Raw genomic sequence first — 9,196 nt, forward strand, 5'->3', positions numbered from 1 at the left:
GGTGAAAAATTGCTCACTGGACTTGTTTGAGTAGGACAAGCAAGAAAACTGAAGGACAACATTTAGAACAAAGCAGCTAAGTAGAGCTGCTGACATCGCGTAAGTGGACTTCAGAACTTGATGTAGATCTACAGAGCAAAACTCTAACAATTATACAAATGGCTCAAAAGATGTTAATCTGAATGAGAATGAATTGCTGGCAAATTGATTCTCGAATCCCGTGCCTCTAGGGAAAACATCTAACATGTCTGATAAATGCCAGCTACTCTTTTAGGTGACTTATATCTATTTCTTTGTTTATTATTTAATTTTGTACATGTGTGATTCCACCAGTCCAGATCATTTTTTTCTTCTTTCTTTTTATATTTTTTTAATATTTATTTATTCCCTCTTGTTGCCCTTGTTGTAGTTATTATTGTTGTTGTTATTGATGTCGTGATTGTTAGATAGGAGAGAAATGGAGAGAGGAGGGGAAGACAGAGAGGGGGAGAGAAAGATAGACACCTGAAGACCTTCTTCACCACTTGTGAAGTGACTCTCCTATAGGTGGGGAGTCAGAGGCTCTAACCAGGATCCTTACACCGGTCCTTGTGCTTTGTGCCACTTACACTTAACCCACTGCTCTACTGCAGACTCCCCCAGATCATTTTTTCATTCATGCAGAGAGAGATATAGACACAACAGCACTGGAGCTCCCCCTTTCCTTGAGCATCTTGCATACAGTGCCGATTCTCAAACTTGGAGCACACATGGCAAGGCATAGGCCCTACTCACTGAGGTATCTCTCCAGTCCATCATATATACTTCTAAATATAAAATTTTCACAGTGCCCAATTGTTGGGCATTACGCCAGCTCCCCTGTATTGTTTGATACTATGGGTTATTTACATAATAATTGTTTTGCCTGAAAGATCCCCACTCATGCCTACAGGGTACATTAATCCCACCAGCTTTCTACCTTCCCAGAGTGCCTTGTTTTCTCCAACCCTTTCCTAGCCAATCCTGTTCCAACTTGCTACTTCCGTTTTTACCCTATAAAGCCCACTGCTGTTCCTGGTTTTCTCTTTCTCTTCTGCATCCAGACCTGGAGAAGGGCTGGTGTGCACAGCGAGAGGCAGCCATTTTGCTAGTTCCACGTGGCCTAAACCCGCTGTGCTCACACCTGGCTCTGGGACTCCTGCATGAATAAAGATTTGTATTGCTACCACCACAAGCCTGGTTCCTGGATCTCTCTCTCTCTCCTGAAAAGCTAGTCTGGCACCCAATGAGGTAAGTATATTTTAAATTTATAGATTATAAACTGAATATCCAAATAGTTATGTGGTTCACTCAATAGTACAATTTCGTTGATAGAACGGAGATGCAAACCTAAAAATTTTGACTCTAAAATCTCTGACCTATCATCATGCCAACAAGTTGGAATGGTACTGCCCAGAATTTTTCAGTGGCATTTTCTACCACTTTGTAATTTTAAATGCAATTATCCTCCAAAGTATATACATGTATCTTTCACAATTCATGTTTTGCAAGCCATGCCATACCACGTTATCACCTAAAATTCTAATGGAAAAGCAACTATAGCCACTATACAAATAAGTGTGACTATGTTTCAGTAAAACTTTATGTGGAGAGAGGGGAGTTATGACCATGGAGTAAGAGCAGATATAAAAACTCCTGAAAAGCTTATATAAGAATTGAATATTAGTAAACATAGCAAATCTCATCAAACTACAGCTGAGACATTCCAGGAAGCACGTAAACCTAATGTGGGTGCTGGTGCATGTGCACATGGTCAAGGGGTAAGAAGGGACATTGGACAGAAACCAGGCAGAAAAGAAGCTGTAAGCACTGACAACTGGTCTCGCCATATTTGCAGGAACACAGTGGAGCACCGTGCCAATAGCAAGACAGAAGAAGCTCTGGATTTTAATCCATGACCTCATGGGAATAAGGGCTCTGGACTGTTGGCAAGGACTCACCAGAGTGATGGGAAAAATATCGGTCAAAGCAGCTATGTGGTCTGTCCCTGTATGAGATATACTCAAGAGAACTTAAGCAAATCCCTGGTGACTGACAGTTGATACTGACTAGAATAACAAGCCACACTTCTTCAAACACACAGAAGAAAACAGCCACAGCTCAGCTTACTTCCTGAGATTTGGGTACAAGCAGCAAGTCTATAGGAAGCCCTCTGAGGATCTGAGAAAAATATGAGGAGACCCAGTATAAACCAAGCAAGCCCAGTACCATATCAACAACTTCACCTGGTGGTGCAAGAAGAAAATCACAGTAAAAGCACAAACAGTGGCAGAGCAGAGGATCTGATTGATCCCAGTATCAATTAAAAATGAAGATATAATCATCATTGATATATATGCTCTAAGTAAAAATACACATAAATATATAAAACAAATACTCAAGGTAGACAGATTTCATAATATTACACAGAGTACCCCCAAAACTCTACTTAAAATACTGTTAATCAATAAATTCAGTAAAGTACCAGGGTACAAAATCAATACTTATACTAAGTGTGTGGCATTTAGATACACAAATGATTAGTCAGAAGAAAGGTAATTGGAGGAATAAATCTTCCTTACAACTAAAATCCAAAAGATAAAATACTTGGGAATAAAAATAATGAAGGACGTAAAGGGCCTTTACAATCAAAACTATAAGTCAATGTTAAAGAAATAGAGTCTCTCTCTCTCCTCTCTCTCTCTCTCTCTCACCCTCTCTCTCTCTCTCTCTCTTGCACATGCACATGCACACACACACACAAAGAACATTCTTTGTTTATTAAATAAAAGAATAATTATCATTCACATGGCTGTTTGCCCAAAACAAGCTATGCATTCATTGCAATCACAATCAAAGTCCTAATGACATATGTCAAGGAAATTGAACAACTATCAAAAACGTCACATGGAACTATTTAAAAAATGAATAGCTAAAGAACTCTTCAGGAAAAGTGAAAGTATACCAATCTTTAATTTCAGTTTATACTACAAAGCAGTAATAATTAAAGCATCTCTGTACTGAAACAAAAAATGGACACTTGGACTACAGGAACAGAACAGAGTTCCCTAAACCCACTCATATGTAGGCACTTAATATATGATGAAGGGGCCAAACTGTCTAATGGGAAAAAGACAGTCTGGTGTAGAAAAATGAAACTATACTAAAATATATCACCATGATACAAACATTAGCTCAAAATGGATAAAAATACTGGATATTAGATCTGAAACCATAAAATATAGGAAAGATATCCGTAAAAATCTTTAGGATTTTAACATCAAAAATATATTTGAAGGCTCAACCCTATGGGCAAGGGAAACCAAAATAAGATTAAACCAAAAGGATTATACCAAGTTTTAGAGCTTATACTACCAAAAAGACTTCACAAGAAAAATAAAGTAACTCAGCAACAAGAAAGGATATTTATAATATCTGACAAGTGGTTGATATCAAACATTATCAGAAAAAGAAAAGAAAAGTGGGCAGAGAGGAAAATGAGCAAAGCATCTGAGGTTCCATACAAGACCTCACCATTATTTATGCCATTTAATGCTATTTATAAAATCTATATCTTATATACTGATAAGACCAGTTGCTTCTGATCTCCCTAATCTAAGATTTCAGGTGATTTAATATTTTTAAAAAGTCATTATTAAAACAGATAAATAATTTAAGCCTAGTGTTGAAAAACCAGTGTTTACTCATTTGAAACCTTAACTTAGATTCAAGGAATATATATTCAGGACTGAAGTCATTGCATCAAAAAACTTGAGACGTTCAGTCTAGTCATGCTCCTTTTTCTCCATACCATTTGATACTACATCTGCTAATCTCAAGAAAATCAGTGCCAACAGTGCCACCTCAACATGTTTCACTTGGGACTGTGTCTAGAGACGCCAGGCCTGAGATGTCAATCCTTCAGCTCCAATACTCAGGTGAGACCTTTCCTAGCTCATAGGACTCCTAAGTTCCATTCTGAGTGGCACACCTCCTGACAAAGTTATAGAACCTAGTTATAGACTGGGACCCCATGAAATAGAGCACATGTGCACATGTATCCATAAATTTGGGGAAAATATATACCTTAAAATAGAAGTGTGCAATAGTCTGCAGTGACTCAATAAGTGCAGAATGCAAGTAGAAGGACTTAAAAAGGACACCATAAAGTGCTTAATCAAATATTTTCTACTTAGACCTAGGTAACTTCCTCACCTACTTAGTATCTCACTTCAATCAATCACTCTAAGTCTAACCCTGTCAAATAAAGTAAGGACTAGAAAAGTTGGATAAGGGAAAAAGACTGACACACTCTAATGATGGCCTTTTTGGTCACTACCAGGCCACCCCAACAATCAGAGCCCTAGTCAGGGAATCCTGGGATTCCCACACAGATATGATAGGACTAGACCTCTAATGGATACCTTTCTCTACCATACCATAACTGGTCATCTCCAACAGGAACAACAGCATAAACTCTCTTGTGGGCCTCTACAGGACCTTTACCTCAATGTGGACTGGTAATGGTAGAAATTGCCCCTCTCTCTGAAGGGAAACTGGGTCAAAATATTCTACCACTCAAGGAAGACCCATCCTGAACTGTGTGCAGCTTAGAATGTTCCTGGCTATGACCGTGGAATGTGAGCTCAGACCACCAGGGATACAGAGGTTGTATAGGGCCACATGCTAAATATGAATAGACATAGTTCTTAAGTCAGATCAATGGGGTTTATATTAAGCGATATATATATATATATATATATATATATATATATATATATACTTTTTCCGTATTTGGGAGATGCTCTCAGCCCTTATTCAGCTCTGTAGTTCTACTCTGAACTCTAACACAATCCTCCCATGCAATACTTTTAGCTCACTTGAAAATTAGTGAAGTCACAGGCCCATCAGAATATGGCTAAAATAGACAACCTAGCTTCTTCCAACATGAAGACTGCAAATTTCATCTGCTATATTCTTACCTTTAGGTTCCTGATTATTAAACAATTTGTTATGGTTTATATCTTAATGCTTTACAGCCATCAAGTTTCAAATTACCTTAGCAATGTGTCCTGGAACCCTACCTCCCCAGGGCCCTGCCCCACTAGGGAAAGATGAAAACAGGCTAGAAGTATGGGTAGACTACTCAATTCCTATTTCCAGCAGAGTGGCAATACCTCCCATCTTCTGAACCCCATAATGATTTCTGGTCAAAACTCCCAAAGGCATAGGGAGTAGGGAGGCTTTCAATGGAGGGGACGAGATACAGAACTCTGGTAGTTGGGACTATATGTAACTGTAATCCTCTTATTCCATAATCTTGTTGATCACTATCAAGTCACTAATAAAAAAAAAGTGGGGAAATTATATGAACAGATGATTCTCTTAAGAAAAGATACAAATGGCCCACAGACATATGTGAAAATGCTCCAATTCATTTATCATAAAGGAAATTCTAACTACATTGAGATTTCATTTCACACCTATGAGAATGGCCTTCATCAATAAAACAATAAGGGTAAGTCTTGGAGAGCATGTGGATTAAGAAGTGAGAATGCAAACTGGTGCAACCAGGAGATTTTCAGAGGCAGGGCTATGGAGCAGCAGCAACTGTGTTTCTCTTCTCTCCTTTCCCAGGTCAACTAGGAAAACCAAAGGAGACCACCTGGGACTGCAACAAGGCAGGACTAGAACAACTTCAGGAACCCACCAAATCACTGGAGTGAGGAATTAAGCTAAGAAGCCTACTTATAGTTTAAAAGCCCTCAGGCTCCCATATCCTATAGGGAAGAAAAAGAATAAAGGAGTCTTTTAAAGCCACTGTGTTCCAATTTAGGGATTAAAATAATATTGAAATAATTGTAAATTTCCACAACTACAAACCCTTGAAGTATCTTACTTAAACAGAAGTAAATCCAGGCAAGAGTGATCAGTAATTTGCAAAGTTCTGTGAGAGGAACCTCATAATATACTACATAGAATAGTTAAACCAACAAGAAGAAATATTGGAGAAATGAGCCAGGACAAGAATCCAGCTAAAAGCCCCCCAAAGGTTGAAGCACAAAATAATGAGGTAAACATACAAACACTAGTTAAGGAAATAATCACAGGAGTTAGTAAAGAGTTTGAAGGAATTGTTATCAGAAATGCAGAAACAACAAATGAGACTTTAGAAGAGAATGCTAATTATCTCAAGGTTATTAGAAAGCTGAAATATCTAAGATAAGAACACTAATATCAAAGAAGGTAAAACAGTATCAGAACAGGGTAATAAAATAGATTAACACCAGAAAACAGTAGAGGGGAGAAAGAATAGTATAAATGAGGCTGAAGACAGAATTAGCAAGAAAGAGGTTGGACAAATTAGAAACAACTAAAAAAGAATTAAGAGATCTCAAAAAGAGATTAAGAGATACTGAAAACAACAACAGAGACCTATGGGATGATTTCAAAAGAAATAATATATGCATTATTGGATTACCAGAGGAAGAAAGAGAGGGAGGGGAAGAAAGCATTCTTCATGACATAATAGCTTAGAACTTCTCTAGTCTAGACAATATAAAAGACATAAAGGTTCAAGAATCAAACTGGTGCAACCACTATGGAGAATAGTATGTAGAATCTTTAAATAAATATAAATTGAAAGAACTTCTGATCTAGCGATACCACTCCTATGTATTTATCCAAAAAGACATGAAAACACTATTCAAAGGCCTGTATCCACTCCCATGTTATAGCTTCATAAAGCAGTTTTTTTGACACATACTCAATGGAGTAAAATTCATAAATTAAAAAATGATGTGTCCTTTGAGACAAAATGGATGAAACTTAAAGGGATTATTCTCAGTAAAGTAAATAAGAAAGTGAAGGACAACTACTGGAGGATTTTGCTTATATGTGGAATATAGAGAATTGAAACACATGAACTTAAAAAAAAGTAGTCAACTCACATCTAAGATCTTGGGGAAACTATTCAATATGGTAGTTATTGCGGGGTGGGGGTTGCATAGAACTTTGGTGGTGGATGTTGTGTGGAACTATACTATTATTTTATAATATTGTAAATCACTAAATAAAAAGTACTTAAATGCACAAAAATCTTTATGGACACTGAAGCCATATGATTTCTATAATACAATTCTGATTACATTTAGCTACATATATTCTGAAATTTTTTATATTTAATATAAAATCAATCTTATCTCATAAGTTGTACAAAAATATAGCAGAATGATGAATATGAATTTCTGTATGTTGTTTACTAATGCTTTCCATATACCTTTTCCTTTTGATTTTCACTCAGTTCTCCATCACACTATTTGCCATTATTTTTTGTCATCTGTATGTTACCAACCATTCTTAAAATACCATTCAAGTTACTTTTAATATGTTTTATTCCATTAGTCTCAAAATGTGTCTATTCTATCTCTCTCTAATTCTTTAATCAGATCCATCTCTTATATATCACCATTATTTCTATCTAAAGGCAAATCTAATTTCCCTTAGACTTTAATTTATTTTGCTACTTCTTGATTAAATATTTCTAATTTCTAACTGTTTAGCTGAAAAATACTATTCAATTCATCTTATTAAACAGAGCATAGTAATCTCACACATATCACAATTGATTTTGTTTAAAGTAGAACACTCACAATAAGTAGAAAATTTCCCAAATGTTAAAAGTACATCTGGAATTAATTGCATAAACTATGAATGCTTGCACCTAGCACACAAATAAACAGAAAGAATATTAGCATTCCAAACACTTCCTTTGTCTCATTCTAGTCTCCCAAAAGAAAAATTTGCAAAAATACAAACATTTCTATTTCATTTTACTTTTATTGAATTTTTTCTTTCAAACTGTTTACTAGTAATTTAATAATGGTTTACTAGTTTGTAAGATTTCAGGGGAATAAAAAAAAAGAAAAACAAAGATTATAGGGCTATATTTCCAGACTATATCATGCACTAAAATCCTGTGCCACCCCCTTACCATCCCAAATCCACAACACACAAATCCAGATAACCATGGTTAGCAGTCTTAGATGATTCGACTAATTTTTTTCAAGTTTGTGTTTCAACTGTCTGTATTTCACACTTGATGTTTATCTAAATTATTGAAATACTTATGCCATTTGATAATACCAATACTGACAACATGGAAATATGCTAGTAGAATACACAGCTACACAGAAAAGTGAAACAGTTCAATAATTACTGTTAAATCTGTGATAAAATCAACAAGTTCTACAAGTTTATAAACATGTCTTTAGGATGCAACTCAGAACCCACCTCCTTAAAATACATACAATTTAAGAGTTTGATTACCTGAATTCCATGCCCCACTTTATTGTGTATTGGAAGTTGATAGGATGTAAGCTAGCCAAAGACCAAAAGAAGTAAAATTAAATTTATTAAACAGAGACAGAATTTTCAGGTAATTGAGTCTCTTTCAGTATATGAATAAGTTCCCCCACTTATCACAACATCTTCAGCATTTCATTGTATTACAGCATAGTTACAATTTTTGGTCATAATACTGACAATGACTCATCTACACCATCACCCTGCATAAGCTGATTTTTACTGCATATTAGAGTTATATGGTGCCAGTCCTGCTCCCTCAAAAACTTAAAAATTTCCTATGCAGAAAATATCAATTATGCTTTAAAAAATTCTGGCAGGTAAGATGTGATATATGGGATGCAATTTGAAAACCAATTCCCATGACACTGTTTTGGGTTTTAAAATGTACAGATAAGTATGCTTATAATTATGCCCTCAATAGTATACATAAGTATCAGTATATGTGTAAATTTGTTATATATAATACATGTTTAAATGCATATCTCTGTCTATCTATCATCTATCTACCTATTTTACATTACCAGATCACAAAGGAATTTTCCCTGTGTATACAATACAGGCAATTAGATTCCTTTAGTAAAATACAGTTTCAAAAATACTTTTTACATGGGTATGTATGCTAAAATTTGGTGCAGTTCTCTGTATGAGAAATAAAACACTCCTTTCAGCTATAAAAATAAAACACAAGATTAATAGTAACACCTATTCCACATTAGAACCACTTGCAGTAACTAAATATACATAAACTATTTCCATATGGTGAGAAAGCACAGTCAAATTAAGTTAAAAATTTTCCTTTTTTTCCTTAATG

General features: G+C 35.6%; 1 protein-coding gene across 1 annotated transcript in view; it reads right to left on the bottom strand.

Annotated features, from left to right (window-relative positions):
- The window catches only part of CTNNA3 (catenin alpha 3), a 1,573,756-nt gene that overhangs the window by 147,028 nt on the left and 1,417,532 nt on the right, over positions 1–9,196 (bottom strand). The gene's annotated exons all lie outside the window — the stretch shown is intronic.

The sequence above is a fragment of the Erinaceus europaeus genome, chromosome 1 (assembly GCF_950295315.1).
Source record: "Erinaceus europaeus chromosome 1, mEriEur2.1, whole genome shotgun sequence".
NCBI lineage: Eukaryota > Metazoa > Chordata > Mammalia > Eulipotyphla > Erinaceidae > Erinaceus > Erinaceus europaeus.